The sequence below is a fragment of the Triturus cristatus genome, chromosome 5_2 (genome assembly GCF_964204655.1).
Source record: "Triturus cristatus chromosome 5_2, aTriCri1.1, whole genome shotgun sequence".
In the NCBI taxonomy this organism is placed as follows: Eukaryota; Metazoa; Chordata; class Amphibia; order Caudata; family Salamandridae; genus Triturus; species Triturus cristatus.
In genome coordinates this window covers 106395292-106414104 of record NC_140588.1, presented here as the reverse complement: position 1 = coordinate 106414104, position 18813 = coordinate 106395292, and positions in this window count along the sequence as shown.

The window sequence follows — 18813 nt, the reverse complement described above, 5'->3', positions numbered from 1 at the left end:
GCTCACTCCCTTGGTAGCTTGGCACGAGCAGCCAGGCTTATCCCAGAGACGATGTGTGAAACATCTGTACCAACACACAGTATCACAGTGAAAACACTACAACAGGAGTACACACCAGTTTAGAAAAATAGCCAATATTTATCTGAATAAAACAAGACCAAAACGACGAAAATCTATCATACGCAAATCAAACTATCACTTTAAAAATGTTAATCAAGCTTAGTCCATAGAAATCAATTAATGCATTTGTTTAAGCACAAAGTATCTTAGATGCGCCAAAAATAAAAGACGGTGCAATGCGCAGCGGAGGTGAGGCACCAGAAAAGCTAAGTGATTACTACACATGTGAGGTGATGCTTCAGTTCCTTAATGGTAGGGGAGGTGATGCGTCAGTTTCTTACTGCTAGGCAAGGGAGTAGCTGCATCAGTTCTGTACTGGCAGCAGAGATGATGCACTGATTTTCCAGACACGTGGCCTTGGTTCCTTACTGCTGCTTAGTGTTGATGAAGAGTCGGCATCAAGAGCGGATGCATTGAAAATCTAGATGTGATGCGCTGCTGTGGCAGCAACGATGCAGGTGCTGCATCGATTTCACAGCTGCAAGGCAGGCACTGAGTTGATTGTTCAGCCGCGAGCAGGTGATGAGTGCCAAGGATGTTGATGAGACGGTGCTCAGGACTCACGCTGCAGTGATTCTTTTGACGCCCTGCGACGACAAGCTGGGGCCTACGGTGAAAATGCTTCAAGCGGGAACCACGATTCATGTACAGGCAGCACGATGCATTAATTTATTCCAGCAATGCATCAAGAAAGCAGGCACTGGGAGTCGATACATGGATGTTCTCCTTAAGATCACCAGGCTGCACTTCCATGGGCCCCGGACTTGGATTTGGCACCACTTGCCAAGTCAAGACTCTCAGCAGAAGAGCGCTGGCACTGGTAGGCGAAGTCTTTCATGGCCCTGAGACTTCTTAACAGGAGGCAAGCAAGCACATGCCCGTGGAGAACCTTGGAAGCAGGATGTAGAAAGCAAAGTTCAGTCCTTTCATTCACAGGACAGAAGCAGAAAATAGCTGGCCAGCACAACAATGCCGCAGGCAGAGTGCCAGTCCCTCCTACAACATAATCTTCTTCCTAGCAGAATGTCCTCAGTCCAAAAATGTTCTGATTTTGGGGTGTCAGAGGTCCAATACTTATATCCCTTTCTGCCAAAGTAGTTCGCAGTGCACAAGACCCTAGCTTTCCATGACCTGGCTCCAGGCACACTAGAAGGGAGTGGAGACAGCTTTTCAGGTGTCATCACAAATCCTCCCACCATTGAAGCTCAGGGAGGCCCATCAGCCTGGTTATGGCCCAACAGGATATGCAAGGAGCACCTCAGATCCATTTGTGTGACTGTCTAGAGTGACTGCACTAGAGCCTAACTGTCAGCCAACCCAATAGTGTATTCTACAGACAGGCAGAGCCACAGAAGGGTTAAGGAAGAAAATGCCCACTATCTAAAAGTGGCATTTTCAAACACGCAATTTAAAAACCAACTTCACCAAAAGATGTGTTTTTAAATTGTGATTTCAGAAACGCCAAACTCCAAATCTCTATCTTCTCCTGATGAGAAATTATTCTTAAATGATATTTTAAGACAATCCCTATGTTACCCTATCGGAGCGATAGTCCTTGCAATAGTGGAAATAAATATTAGCAGTATTTCATTCACTATTAGGACATGTAAAACAAACCAGTACATGTCCTACCTTTTAAATACACTGCACCCTGCCCATGGGGCTGCCTTGGGCCTACCTTAGGGGTGACTTACATGTACTAAAAGGGAAGGTTTGGGTCTGGCAAGTGGGTACACTTGCCAGGTCAAAATGTCAATTTAGAACTGCTCTCACAGACACTGCAGTGGCCGGTCTGAGACATGGTTGCAGAGCTACTTATGTGGGTGGCACAATCGTTGCTGCAGTACCACTAGTAGCATTTGATTTACGGGCTCTGGGCACCCCTGATGCACTTTACTCTCGACTTATTGTTAAATCAAATATGCCAATCATGGATAAACCAATCACCAATACAATTTTAGACAGAGATCATACACACTTCAGCACTGGTTAATAGTGATAAACTACCCAGAGCCATAAAGCCAACAAAAACAGGTCAGAAAATTAGGAGGAAGAAGGGAAAACATTTGGGGATAACCCTGCAAAAATGGCCAGGTTCAAGAAGAAACTGGAATAAATACATTAGGCCCAAGTCACAAACACGCTACTGTAGCTCAGTCTTGTACTCTGGCTTTTTATAGAATCCTGGAATGCAGGAGTAAAGAAAAAAGCTGGAGTAGAATCATTTTGGCTCCATCTTCTTATGTTTGACCGGGCCATACATATATTTACATTTGGCCTTATGTACTCTTGTTTTACGCAATATTAGAATGAGATAAGGTGCGCCAAAGGTATAGAAAGTGCATCTATTTTGTGTTCTGACAGATAAGTGTGTGAATATTAACATTTTTCTTTCCAGAGACATCTGGATTGCTGATATTAATCTTCTACAGGCTTAGATTTTAAGGCTGTGCTCTAAAATGCATTTATACAGTGCATTTGCCAGGGATTAGTGAGAATGAATCACACATGTGTGTAATGTTTTCTTTATAAATTGTGATCAGTTGTCATTTTGGTTAATAAAATATGTATTAGTTTATTGTGCCACACATAAGAGTGCAGTGTCATTTAAATGTAGGTTGTAGATTTAATATGTTTTTACAGATAACTGTTAAGTTGGCATGATTGTTTGCCTTATGTTTACAGTCTAGGCATTTAATATTAACGTAAAAGTTGTTTTTCTTCATGTTATCTCCTCTGCAGGTACAGACCAAAGACATTCATTAGTTTGTAAAAAGCACATTGTATTTCAGAGATATTGAGGCGAGGAAGAACTGGCAAATTCAAACAATTTTAATGAAGAACAAAGGGAGCGTTCTCAGTTGGTACTATCAGACGAAGGGAGGAATCCAAGGGCGCTTTTTAAACGGAGACTGGCATATGGGAGGAATGTTCAAGGTGAAAAGTTTTTTCCTGGGAACAAGAAAAGTACTATGATGCATATGAGGTCATATTGCTGGAAATGTTCTTTGTGCATTTTAATTAGTGAACCCACCTTGTGTTTAGTCAGATTCCATTTAGACTTAGAGAGGTACGGATCTCTCTTGTCATCGCTGATTGTGTGGCTTCATGTGATACAAGACTCCTTACCTATAGAACTTCTGCAGAGGTTCTGATGTTCACACCTTTCTAGCTTTCTTGATTCAAAAGGGTTTCCCCTATCCTTAGTTTAGTGCAGAGTTTAGTAGATGTTGCAAATCTTTTCCATGTGAGGGGAGAAGGATTGAATCCATTTGTCTAGTCATCAAATCCTTTTCGTTATTTTTTGCATAGCTGTCACAGAATTCTTTTTATGCCCGTTGCTGTTGAGGACTAATTTTCTACGCTGCTTGATTGATTAATATTAATATGGCTTTGAGTTTGTAATAAACCTTTCGACTTCATGTTAATGACTGAGAGGTTTCTTGTGTGGTCCGAATGATCACACTGTATCATAAGATACATATGTTGCTTCTAAAAAGGTCTATTGACCAAAGTCGAATTGGAAGGAATGGCCCAGAGCATTCTCAAAGCCAGTGGTATTCCAAGAGCAAGTCCCTCCTACTCATCACAAAACATATGGGAATCGGGCCATTGAGTAACAACATCAAGCATATGAGAGTTCAACACTGACTATAGTTTGGGCTAATGGGCTCAATTCAAAGGCATAAGCAGAAAATGTCAAGTAAGTTCCCCTACAGAGAAAGACTTTGAAGGATATAATTAAGTGCAATTGAACTGTTTCATTGTTTGTTATTGAGTGTCACACTGCACAGTGCCAATGCCTGTCAAAGAAAATTGTTAATAAAATCAAATTAAATGTAGTCAGCACAATAACAACCTTGCCAAACAAACGCATTTTGTTCTTTTTCCAGGTAATTGTCAAATCATATAGAACCTGGGAGTAATTGCAGGAACGCTTGAGATTTCCATTTATAGGGTCTCTTTGTGTACCTTCCAAGAAGATATAATGCAGACAGCAATGAAATTAACCTTCCAAAAGTCTCGGCATTGTTGTATTGGCTTCAAAATTAACTCAAATTGATGCACTGTGTATTGCTTGTGCTTTATTACAAGCAGACACTAATTAAATAAAACACAGAAAATGTCACCATAGAGAAAGTGACATTTGTTGGGCGGAATGTATTAATGATGTGTATGCTCCTAATGACCCTTGAAAAGGTTATTATTGAAGCTCTTAGGCGATCTAGCAAAAAGGTCAACAAGGGTGCAGGTTCAGAAAGCAACCTCACTTGCATGACTTTCTTCTGCTCTCTCGACATGCATGAGAACATTTCTCTTTTCAAGTCAGCTTTTCAGCCTCGATTATGCACTGGGGGGACATATTTTTTGCTCCTGTTAAAATACAATACCCACGAGGTATAATGTATTGTCTGCACTAAATAGCACCTATTACAAGCTTTCCCTTCTAAAATAGAAACTAACATGCAGATTTTAATGTTTTTCGCGCCTAAATCTGCATGTCCTTTAATTTTCCGGGTATTCTCACTGGGATATTCTATTACGGTAAACTCTGAACTACTCAAACAGGTACTTGTGTAGGGATTGTTTATTACCTGAAATAATTGTGACCTTAATATGGCCTAAAAGTATATTGAGCGTCAGTTACCTAACAACATTGAGAAGGCTCAAAATAGAATCACAGTCATCCAGTGTACCGTGGTGGTACAACGGAGCAAAGGATTTGTAGGGTGGAGTTTATTATATGCCACATCAATTGACTACTGGAAGAGCCAGATCGCTGCCCAATCAGTCAAGAGTATCCACCCTAAGGAGAAAATAACTGAGTTCAAAGTGACTTGCTACTACATTGATATTGAACATTTTTTTAATGACAGATTTGTCAAGCGATGCTTTAACACTTTGTTTCATGTTGTTCTCAATTACAACAACCTCATTTCACCAAAAAGTATTCATTTTGCAGCACGATTTTTGGTGACAAAGATAAGGGTGTTTAAAGTGCACTAATGAAATATTCCAGTACTATGAAGCTGTATCATCCAAGACTTACCCTAAGACTTGTGCACCAACAGAGGGATGTTGTGCATTTAACCTCTCCAAAAAACATTCAAAAGATTGTGAGGAAAATAGTGTATTTTTCAACATCATTTTATTAAAAATGGATTATAGAGCTACAGATAGCACAAGTAGTTAAATAGTATCTTTCTTCAATTCTACATTCCATACCGCTCTCAGCCATGTGAACATGTAAACTGAGAATGGACTTGAAAGAGATGTGTTAAAAATGGGGTCTGCAGTTGGCAGATAACTGCACCCTGTCCAAGTAGGTACCACCACCTGAGTCAGGATAAGTCAGATAAACACCCTAAATTAACTTCAATGTCAAAAGTTTTTATTATGATCTGGAACTCAAAGAGGTCTACATAAAAAAGAGAAAGGTCTATAAGACCAAATCCCACAATTAATAATATACAAAATTGAATTATACATGCCAAGAACAGTCATTGTGCAAATGATTATATAAAAGGTAAAACACACAAGAAACAATCAATATACAAACACATTCCATAAATATAAGGAGACCTTAGAGTAAAAAGTGCCAATGCGCTATTAGATTGCGGAAAAATTCAGAACCTGACCAACCCCACAAATAATTATATACATAGTAAGGTACACGGCAAAAACAATCAATGTCCAAACACACTCTACGTATATCAAAGGACCTTGGACAAATAAAGTGCAAATGCGCTGTTGGTTTGTGAAGAAGTGCAGAACCTGACCAATGTAACGAATGTAACAGGGACAACAGTGCAATTCTGAATCAATACTTCAGTATAGATCTGTGCAATCAGCATTAGGCAATGTAAATGCAGTAATCTACTTAAACTGTGCAAATCTTACTATCCTGGAGGACCATATTCAGCAAATGCAAGAGCAGTACAGTATAAATATAGTCCTGTCTAAAAAAAAATTAAAAATTGTTTAAAAAAGATGCAACGTTTTGAACAAACTATTTCCGAGGGTGGGGCTGAAAGAAAGTTCCTGGCCTCCACTGCCGAGAAAATATTATATTTTAGGAAGACTGGTCTTAACAGTCGATGCCGTGATGAACGTAATAGAGGGCAAACAAATAACACGTGGTTTAGATCTTGAACATGCTTCCTGCAAAGGTCACAAATCCTCTCTTACCTAGCTAATCCCCCCCATGCTCCTGTTAAAAATTCTAAAAAGGAGCAGGTTCAGCCTTAATAGCAAAATAGTTCTGCACACACCATGGGGAAGGTTCCATAGGACATACAGGTGTGGTTTTTCATGTGTGCTACTTTCCACTATTATATAGTTCCTGGTGTGCTGAGAACACAGAGTAATGTCTCTTTTATGACTAAATACATAGATTGATTTGTTTAATCAAGTTTTTCAAAATCGACTTTAGGAGGGGACTTGAATTGCTTTGCCCAACCCCAAATAAATCTAATGCTTTTGCATAATTCCTAAAAACAGCGCTTCTCTCCTTCAAACAGAAAAAACTTCATGTTTTAATGCAGCCCTTATGAAGCCCGAATCACTATTCAATAAGCTTTTACCCCATCTTAAGCTTGCTGCCACGGTGAACACATAGGTTGACAGAAGCCCAAATTCAATCTGGAGTGCCGTTGGGGCAGCTGCACAGTTCATGTTACATATCTGGCACCAAATGCACCCTTCCACATTCTTAAAGAAGGCCCAGAACCACTCATCCATTGATTCACAAGCATAATTCAATGAAGGTGGAATTTAAATTTTATAAACTGCCAAAACGTGAGCGAAATGTCTTTGCCCGCAATGTTTATATAGTCTACTGATTAAGGAAGCCTGGGAAATTGCCTTACTTCTGCACTGACTAATTTGATCGTTATTTCAACAGTTACTGGAAAAAATTCTACCTACATATGGGTACAACGTCACCACTTCTAGCTTGTCTTTCCATAAAACCAATGCAAATCTTCGCTAACCCTGCATCCCCTAGACCTAAAAACCATAACTTTGCCCTTGGAAATGTTTATTTTTATGAAATGTTTGTCAGCATAGTTGCCTAACTCAAAAAGACGCCTCTGTAAACCGATCAGGATTAAATCTAGCAAGATGGCGTCAGCAGCATAGAGTAGGCAACCAAGTTTCATTGTTCCTAAATTTGGAGGGTCCCCCTTACACTGCCCAACTCCTCTAGGCTAGTCTTTGATATAAAGGAAAAAGAGGAGCGGCGCTAATAAGCACCCTTGCTTCAACTCACTATGGGTTTCCACCTCGCTCGACAGGCCCTGGTTCCCTCCCATCAGGACCTGTGTCCAAGTAGAAGAGTACCAAGCTATAACTAGCCTAAGCAGGTGAGCTGGAATCTCCAGTGCAACCAGTTTCCACAACAGCATCCCGTGGTCACCCCTGGAGAAGAATGGCCCATGCAGAAATATCTTGTATAATGAGGGATATCAGCAGATCATCCGGACCCATCGCTCCAGAATACCTTTCAGCCTCAATAAAACTTTCTGTCTCTTCACAGGAAGGAGGGCCATATACATTCACTAAGGGAGACTCGCTAATCGACTCCAACTGAAACCTGTCACTTGAATTTCAAGCATATAACTGTGAAATATATTGGGTCCATTCTGTATCAGATACAAAAATGGCTTCAGCCTTAACTCAAAACACACAAGATGATGGACGGAATGTTGCACATTGGCAAAACATTCACCCCCAGTCACAGATCTGGGTTTAATCCATCGTTATTTTGCTCACCACGCCACCCCAGTTCAGACATGGCCATATGCAAATCAGTCTTGACTCTGTGCCTCATGGGAACAGTCCAGCCCGAACTGCCAAGCCATGTCTTCCCTGGACCGGAATCAAGCATCCTAGGACTGGTTTCTGGCTATCAGCCGTCATCAGCCAGGATAGCTTGACTCCAGTGGCGTAGTGAGCACGGGACCCACGTTTGGGCATACCCTTCCCACATTGGGCAAACAGCAAAACACACAAGATGATGGAGGGAATGTTGCACATTGGCAAAACATTCACCCCAAGTCACCGGTCCTAGGATGCTTGATTCCGGTCCAGGGAAGACATGGCTTGGCAGTTCGGGCTGGACTGTTCCCATGAAATACGAACTCTGATCGTACAAGGACAGGGGAGTTATCATCACCTCATGCTGACTGGTTTCAATTCAATTCAAAATTACTTTATTCGGTAACTGATAAAGTTGACCATAAAAGTTCATATACCTAAATCAATACAGTTTCAAATTCCAGTTCCTACAATCATTAAAACCATATCAAGAACATTACAGGATAGAGTTGCGGTATTTAAAAACATGTTTTAAGAATACAGTTACAGAAGCGATAATAAAGTAATTGTCTAGCGACTGCAGAAAACGAAACACTAGTTGACATTGTCTCAGACCTGATCTTGTTAAAACTGGAATAATCCACATTTTTCTAGGGTTAGAGTAAAATTTACAAAAAAACCATTATATGTAATGTCGATTGGGTCGAGAGTCGAGACATCATCACAGGGACATTTACATAAAATTCTTGACCAAGCAGGAAAACTCAAGCTTCTGTATAAAATATTCAATCTGAACCGGATCAACAGAAATCTCTCATAATCATTTGTTATCAGGGTGATGTACGTTTGTATAGCAGTAGTAGTCTAGGTCATAGAATATGTTTGGACTGTGGGCTTCTTTATTTCTATGGTGTTTCTAATTTCGCCCAAGTATTGTCTACAAATTGCTTTAAAATCTTTCGTAGATACAGTACCCAATGTTTGCAGTTCTTTATAGTATTCAGGACGGCCTAATTCGGTCAAGAATATTGTTACATATTCTACCCATCTTATCCGCCTGACTCCTTCCAACGCCTGGGCATCTGTTAATATATGGTGGTTAAAAGCCGTCTCCTCTGAAGTCCAAACTTTATGCCATAGGAGGATAGGTAGGATCTTAATTAAGTCCTCCAAAAAGGGCATACCCAGTTCTTGATGACATATGTAGTTTGATGTACTGTCTGGGACTTGTTTAATTTGTAACTCTTTAACCGCGGCGGAAATTCCGCAGCGGTGCGGCAGTTTAGCAGAGTGGGCGGGGCCGCGTCGGCCAACGGACGTGCAAAGCACCTCGGAGGTAGTGCTCGCGACAGCCATTGGCAACGGGTTAATAACTCTTTTGTCTAACAAACCCATCCCCTTTAGCTCATTTAATATTCTGTCTCATTTCCGTTCACACGTATTTAATGTTACTATTCAAAATACATTCAATACAGTTCTACAGTCGTGAAGAACTTTCACACGGCGGGTGTCCTTGGCTCTTGGCAGTCTGTCAGTGACTCGGTTATCAGGTCACATCACTATTACACTGTGCATGTCCAGCTCACATCCATTTTCAACGCCATCAGTGAAATTCAAGACCTGGCCACCAACTGTTTTAGATTGAGACAAGTGGCTGTTGCACCAAGATGACCTTCATGGGCCACCCTAATCAATGACTCTCTCAAAGATAAAGGTGGAACAAGGAGATCAGGATGCAGCAACACCCCTTCAACAATGATAGATCCTCAATCACTTGAACAAAAGGTTTCAATCCAATCTCCAATTTCTTTCCTTGGGCCATACTTTTCTCACATAATTGATAAAATTCTGTAATAAAGTATCTGAAGGTAAAGCACTCCTTCACATTACACTAGATATGTTAGCAGAAGATGCACACAAATCCTCAATGGATGCTACCATACACTCAATTTCATCATCCTTAAAATCATTTTTGTCAACATTCACAGGCATCAGGACAGACAATCCGCTCTCATATTCCATCCTCCTGGTATGTATTTGATAGTAAAGTTATACTCCCGTAGCCTAGAAAGCAATCTCATTAATCTGGCAGAAGCTTTTCCGGTCCCATTTGCACTGAGCAGAAAAATTAATAGTTTATGATCCGTGTAAATGTCAAACTTTGTACCTCATAAAAACATTTTACATTTCTCAACAGCCCAACCACATGCTAATGACACACGTTCAATTGTGTTGTCATTTGTTTCAGGACGTGTAAGAGAACGTAATGAAAAAGCAAAAGTATGTTCTTTGGCATCCACCCACTGAGAAAGTACTGCACGTAAACCTGATTGACTTGCATCTACTGTCAAAAAGCATGCTCTTCCAACCTCAAACGGCCTCAGAGACGTCGCTTTGACAAAGATCTGTTTAATCATCAAAAATACCTCCTGAGCATCGTTATTCCAAATGATTTTTTCTCCCTTCTTCACGACAGTGCAGAGAGGCTGTAGTACAAATGCATAACCCTTTCTGAAGTGGGAATAATACTCAAATAATCCTGGAAAAGCTTTAAGAGTGTCTTTTTCTTTAGGCGGAACAACATCTTGAATAGCTTGTACTTACGACAATTTTGGTTCAATCCCTAGCAGAGATCATTTCATCATCCAGAAAGGCCTGAACGCTAGGAGTGCCCAACAAGATGGTGTCCATGAATCTGTGAAACACACTTTCTCCAGATGCCAAGGCAAATGCCATGTGCAAAAATTTGTATGCACCGAAAGGTGAAATAAATGACGTCAAATCTTGAGATTCTGCAGCAAGTGGTTTTTGAGAATAAGCCAATTTGATATCCAAAAGGGAAAAACTATTCGACTTACTAAGACCCGCCATTAATTCATGCACTTTTTTGTAATGGGTGGAAATCAATGTTGAGTGTGCAAAGGTCCAAACACAAATGGATTTTACCAACATTTATTTTCACTATAACAACCAGACTAACCCATTCTGAGGCATTTGTTAGCTGAATAACACCTTCCTCACCTCAAGTGTTGAACAGTGTCTTGAGTTCTGGTCTGATACTAAGTGTTTCTTCTAAACAACAGGAATGGCCCCTTTTTAAGTTTTATCATGTGTTCAAATTTAGATATATTTTAAATTTTCTCTGAAAATATTGTTGGAAAATCACCTAAAACTCGTTATACACTGACGTCTTCAGCACTCTCAACCACTGAAATAGGTACATTCACAACTACAACAGGAGTGACAGAACCTGGAACCAGCGTTCGCCCCAGTCTTACCAAATCCTGCCATCCAACAATGTGTCTACCTTTAATGGCTGCATTAATTTTGGTCACAGCGCTTTTACCCTAACAAGACACTGTGTCAACAAAGTATCCCAACATGTCAATGTCTTGTTCTCCAAATGCCTTTGGATGAATATCTGTCTTGCTGAGCGAAGTCTTGTTGTGCCTGTCAAAATATTACATATCTGAAATGATAGTAATTGGTACTCCCAAGTCACCCATCATCATTAATTTGTGATTACAAACCAATTCCTCACACCAAGGGCATTTAGCTTTGCCAACAATACTGTCATCAGCCTCAATGGTGAGCACTACTTTAGATAAATCATTGACAAACTGAGAATGCTCCAGATCTACATTGTTGATTTTTACAGGTGTTTCAGAACTTTTAGAAGCACTCAGAAAGTGACCAAGTTTGCCACTTCTATTACATTGTTTATTAACTGCAGAACATGCAGGATAGTTACTCATATGCGATTTAGATCTGCACTTGAAACAAGCTGCCATATTCTTCTTCTGTCCAAATGCATTTCCTCTTACTTTGATAGCAACTGCTGCAACCAAATCTGTTTCTGCAACCTACATTTACTGTGTGACTCATCCTTTCTGTGGTTTCAGAAGCTATCAACTTGCTGTATATAATTCATTGTTCAATTAGCTATGTCATTATGATGAATACAGGCCCCAGCTAGGCCCGCAGCATACAAGGGTTCACTCTCCTGTAATGGAAGCTACAAGGAAGTTGGCACGGAAACTGCAAAGTACAAAGACAAAGTTTATTAACCCTTAAGGGTGGTCCTACAACCTATACAACACTCTTCAGTATTGCACAGAGTAGTACAAAGAACTTGCGTACACGGTCCCCTTTTATACACAACAGAGGGGCTCATAAGTGGGTGGATACATCATGAGGCAAGCGTTTTTACCTTTTATGGGCATTTTCGATACAGAACCAATATGTGGGCGGAGTAACCAATTTCCTGAGCCCGCGGAAACATGGTCAAGCAAGGATTAACTGATAACAGATGTGGTCAAGTCTGGGCATGCGCCAGACGGACAAAGGAGCTATTTATAGACTGTTACTAGGCAGATTACAAGAGCAACTAGCGAGAAGGAAGGACTCTTCTCGTGCACAACACGTGGAGACATGACAATACAAAATGGAGTCCAGACATTAGTCAACATAAGACAATAGACATGTTCTAAGGCAGGAAAGTTAATGTCTTTAGTAAATGCTTAACCATCGCTGTTTTAGTTTTCAACAGACGACCCTTTCAGCATTTACTGAAGACATTCGGCTTATTAGGATAATCATCAAATATGTCAATTTTCATCATCTCTTCCACTTCTTTGGTTAAATGTTTCTGATGGGCGACATTGGCGATAGTTTTCTTATCAGGAATACAAAATGACACACATAAAGAACAGAGTAAAGGACCACATTGGACACAGATGCAACAGGAAAACAGAACTGCTACAATAATACAAAGACCAGTTAAAACCTTCCATCCCCATGTAGTGATCAATACCCAAAACCATCCAGAAAAGGTCCAAGAGCCATTTTCTGTATGGATTTCAGCCGCAATTTTATGTAGTTTGTTGATAGCATTATAAACTGATGGCGTATGATCAGGAATAAACACACAACAACTACTTCCGATAATTTTACATGCTCCACCTCTGTCTGCTAACATAACATCTAATACCATGCGATTCTGTAATGCGACAATTCTAGTAATTTGCAATTCTTCCGTAAGATTCCCAAGAGCAGCGGCGGTCTGATTCGTCACAGCCTCTACAACTCTCGTTAATCTTCAAACTTTCCTACTATTTAGGGCAGCTCCAACAAAGAAAAACAATCCTAAATTAAAATCAATATACTGTTGCAAACTCCTATCAGTTTGGTCAACATCATCAATAGATAGAGTACGTTTATACCTATTTACAGTCACATTATTCAACAACTTCAAATCTTTATGATAAGATGCAGGTGCCAAGAATACAGGAGGTAATAAGAATGCTACATAACATACTCCGGACCAACCGGCCGGTAAGCGATAATAACCCTTATTCCCACACACGAAGTATGTATTATGGGATGCTAAGAAGGTACTATTATTCAATCCGTCAATGTTCAAGATAGTGATACAGTCACTGACACCAACAGGAATATAACCCACACTCTGGACACACAGGTCCGCTTGAGCTTGTGCCACTTGAATCACGAATCGGTGCTTCCCCACAGTGTCTCTAGTGTTCGTGAAAATGTAGGGGATCGATTCATTGTCTGGTCGATACTCTTCCCATTCCCATACTGTCCCATTCGCTTGTGGATAACCATCTTTATCTTGATGACATTCCCTATTAAGTCTGAAAAGTAATCGTCCCATCGTTGGTTTCCGTGTGGCAAAAAGCAAAGTGTACCATGCTCTACAAGAGCCATTATGAGAAAAAGGAAGAGGTATGAATGGTGTTCCTCCTTTCTTCTGATGAGCGGGCATCATACCACATATCCAACAGTTCGTAGCATTGGTAGCAACATGGGTATGATGCAACATCTGAATGAAAGTGTTATTCAAATAAGACTGACGATGCTTCAGTTCTTGATACGGAAGGGTATAAAAGTAGTGCTCCTCAGGCACTGGAGTAGTCAAAATAAGCAACTCCCGGGCAGGAGTCACATCCTCAACAAACCATGTGGTTATCCCAACAATAGCTACTGTAATAATAAAACCTGTTGCGCAAAAAATCTTCTTCTTCTCCATCTTAGAGTGAAAAGTCAGTATCTTCCTGAAACTAAGAGGTTGTCAGAACTCTTCCCCTTAGGCAGCGGTTGATTTCTTCACCAGCGGGCCAAGACGGGTGTCGCTACACTAATGCAGGGCTGATCCCCCCCCCTTGCCACATTGGCTCTCCGTTTCACTAACCTAAGGGCCGTTCTGACAACTTTGAATACAGCAGTCACTTCCTCGGTCTGAGGTGATATCTTCTTCCTCCAGGAATCGCTTGGTCCGGAAAGAGCTCCTCAGTGTCGTTCGGTTCCACAGCACGGCCTTTCTCTGCAGTCAGAATTTCTCGATGGTCGGTCAATACAGCAGGCTCCACCAATCCGGGCGGCACTTTGCAGGGAATGGATCCAATTCTTTCGATTGGAAACTCGCACAGCCGTCCTCGTTGCAAGTAAGACCTGCTCAGGACCAACCCATCTCGGCTCCAAGCTGTTCGTCCTTTCGAAAATCTTCAGCATAACATAGTCTCCAGGTCGGAGATTATGACCTTCACCTGTGGACCGATCAGGGAGCGCCTCTCGGACCTGTTGATGAATAGAAACCAAATTATCCGTTAACTGTGCCAGATAGTCATTCATCATTACACAAGGTACATCATACACAGACTTAGGTTTTGGTGGACCCCAAATATTCATTGGGCGTCCAAAAACGATCTCATAAGGTGTGAGACCGGTTCGAGAATGCGGTATCGATCTAATTGACAATAATGCCAGCGGCAAAGCGTCTGGCCAAGTCAAAGAAGTTGAAGCTTGGATCTTAGCGATCTTGAGCTTCAAAGTACCGTTATACTTCTCAACCAATCCCGCAGACTGATGGTGAAATACTGCATGGAACTTCTGGGTAATGCCTAGACCCTTCAGGACATACTTTATAACGTCCGCTACAAAGTGAGGTCCGTTATCACTCCACAACAATCTGCAAACACCGTATCGAGGGAAAAACTCCTTCAATAGCATCTTCGCTGTAGTCATTGCAGTATTGTCTTTCGTAGGGTACGCCTCAACCCATTTACTGAAGGCACAAACCACTACTAGAACATACTTCAGGTTGTTACAGCGTTCAAGCTGGATGTAATCCATCTGCAAAACCTCAAAGGGTGCAGTAGGTGTCGCAAATCCTCCTGCTGGAGTTCGGGTACCCTTTCCTGGGTTATACCTCAGACAAATCATACAGGTCTGCACTACCCTTTTTGCCGTACTAGCGATCTCCGGATGCTCCCAAACTCGTGTGAGTAATTTGACAATTGCGGAAGCTCCGACATGCGCTAGTCCATGTGCCATCTGAACCATAGGTTGGACGAAAGCAGTGGGTAACTTCCACTTATCCATCTGCTTACTTCTCCAACACCCTTCATCATCTAATTCTCCATCATTGGACCATTGTTCCCGTTCCTTATCGGAAGCGGTCCTCTGTATTTCCAGCACCTCTCTCCTAGCATCGTGCCATCTTTCTGCCTGTGACTTCACAACATACATTGCAGTAGCACCAGGCTGCATCGCAGTCTCTCGTGCCACCCGGTCTGCCAAAGCATTCCCTTCTCCAACTTTATCAACCACTTTCTTATGGGCACTGCATTTAACTATAGCAATCTTCTTTGGATATGTTAATGCAGTCAAAAGGTTGTGAACTAACTCCCCATACATTATCTGGGTTCCATGGGACGTTAGAAACCCTCTCTCCTTCCAGAGTAGGCCGAAATCGTGCGCTACTCCGAAGGCATAGCGGCTATCTGTATAAACATTCACACACAATCCTGCACTGAGCTCACATGCCCGTGTTAATGCTATCAGGTCCGCCGCTTGAGCTGATTTCTGTGGTATGCGTGCTGTCTCCACTATTGTTTGCAGTGTGGTGATTGCATACGCTGCTGAAGTCGTACCATCTGGTAGCTTCAGGCATGATCCATCCACCCACAGTTCTCCATCTACATCTGTAAAGGGCGTATCCTGGAGATCAACACGACCCTTTGTCTGTTCCTCAGTCACAAGAATACAGTCATGTGTTTCTCGTGCTTCAGGCTGGGTTTCCGGAAATGGCAACAATGTGGCTGGATTTAACGTTACACACCTTTTTAACGTAATATGAGGAGCCAAAAGTGTCAACTCATATCCCGTTAAACGGGCACTGGTCAAATGCTGCGTCTTCGTCTGATTAAGCAGGGCATCAACAGCATGGGGGACTAATACCAACAGTTTGTGAGATAACACAATTCCCTCACTTTGACGTATTGACACAGCTGTCGCCGCAACCGAGCGAAAACACCCTGGTAATGCTCGGGCAACAGGATCAAGTACAGCCGAAAAATATGCACAAGGGCGCTGCTTGTCGCCGTGCATCTGCACTAAAACTGATAATGCACATCCATCTTTCTCATGCACATACAGTGAAAAGGGCTTCGTATAATCAGGGGTCCCTAACACTGGTGCTGAACAAAGGGCCTGTCGCAGTTGCTGAAATGCAATTTCACACTCATTTGACCAAGGAAGAGGAATTGGTGTGTCCTTTGTCAAAAGGGCTAACAATGGTTTAGCTATGTGTGAAAATCCCAATATCCATTGCCTACAAAAAGAAACAAGACCCAAAAATGCACGCACGTCCTTCTGTGTGGAAGGCACTGGCGTGTCCAAAATTGCTTGAATACGATCTGGTGTGAGTGCACGCCCCTCCTTAGACAAAAGGTGACCCAAATAAGTCACCTTTGGTCTACAGAATTGCAATTTTTTCTTCGACACTTTGTGATTGTGAGATGCCAAAAAGGAAAGCAAGGATAACGTACTCTGCTCACACAACTCGGGAGTGTCAGCCGCCAACAAGATGTCATCGACATATTGTATAAGGGCGACACCCTCGGGCAGAACAAAGGAGTCCAATTGCCTTTTCAATGCTTGACTGTAAATGCTAGGGCTTTCTGTATAGCCCTGAGGGACTCTACAAAATCGATAAGACCTATTATTCAAAGTAAACCCAAAAAGGTATCGGCTATCAGGATGAATAGGGATCGAAAAGAAGGCATTTTTCAAATCAATAACTGAAAACGTGGTCGCCGTTGGCGGGACCAAAGTGAGCAACGTCGCGATATCAGAAACCACCGGATACTGAGGTATCACGATCTTGTTCACTTCCCTTAAATCAATGATAAACCGATAAACTTTAGCATCCGTGTCTTTCTTTAAGATGGGTAAAATAGGACTGTTGCAAACATTGTAGAGAACTTCTTCCACTACCCCCACCTTAATCAAATCCTGCACAATCTGAATGAGCGCCTCCTCCCCCTCCTGGGAAATACGATATTGAGGGAGGCGCGGTAACACCGCACCCTCCTGGACACTAATATGGACTGGTGGAATCACCATCTGTCCCACATCGGTATCTGAAGTAGCCCACAAAGAATGAGGGAGGGATGCTAACACAGAATCCTCCACGACCACACACATCCGGTCTGTCATCGGGTGATTATCATTTAATATCACACGTACTCCAGCGGGGGAACAGTGGATCGTAGCCCTGAAGTGTTTGAGCATGTCAAGACCCATAATGTTGTCAGGCGTGTTCGGGGCAAGCAGAAACGGACAGGGTGCAGAACAGTGATCAACATGGAAGGGAAGGGGTCGAGAAAGAGGGCTTCGAGAGAGTGCACCATCAAACCCTACCGATGTAACCATTAAGCCAGATGGGGGAGCCCTCGGAACCAATTGTTTGGACAACGCACTGCGAGTCGCTCCTGTGTCAACTAGGAACCGATCAGTAGAACCCAAAACCTTTGCTGAAACATAAGGACCCTTCTGATCAACCGGCACTTCAACTGCTTCCAACCCCCATCCAATGCATTCCTATGCATGCCGCGAATCATGGTACCCAGCGCTGTCAGTCCCTGCCATTTGATACTGGTGCTGTCGATCAAACACATTGGATCTATCTCGCTGCTGCGCGTTAGGTTCAAAACGAGCACGATCATTAGAATTCCCTCTGAAGTTCGAGAAACCCCCTCTACCTCTCGGTGGACCTTGACCACGCCCCTGACGAGATGCATACAACGCCGGACAATCTCTGGCCCAATGACCCGACTGTTTACAATACGCACATTGATTCCTATTTACATCTGACCGACCCGAAGGGGGACCATAAAATCCTCCCCTACCTCTGTCGACGCCCCGACGAGGCGGACCATATACCTGTGCTAGCATCACCTTTGTCTTTAAATCTTTCGATTTTTTCTCCTCCTGCCCCTTCGCTTCTTGTTCCTGACGCTCATAATACTGAGCCATAGTCAGGAGGGATGCCGGAGACGAAGTGGACCAGGAACTTTCACTCGCTTTTAAACGAGCTCCTATTCCCGGTAATAAATTCGCCACATATTTATCCACAAAAAGATGTCTACCCGTGTCGTCCGTAAGTGACTGACCACTAAATTCGTGAAATGTCTCCTCAAAGCGCGTAAAGAAATCAGAGACTGATTCATCAACCTTCTGTTTACATGATGCTAACATATTCCAGTCAATCTTTTTAGGGGGGATAATCGTTTTCAACTTAGTCAAGATAGCAGCGGGAAGATCTAAAATAATCTGCGGTGGTTTTTGCGCGGGTTTTCTCTCCCTGTCCTCGTCCTCAATGTCAGACCACTTAGCCTTAAAAACGGCTTGATCATCCACCTTCCGCACAGATCGCCACATACCGGTGGTAAGATAAGCCCAAAGAACAAATCTATATCTGCTAAAGTCATAGTACAAGAATTCAAGGCCCCTTCGACTTCTTCGTAAAAGGCCGCTGGATTCTTGCGGGGGTCAGGCAATGCATTCTTCAAT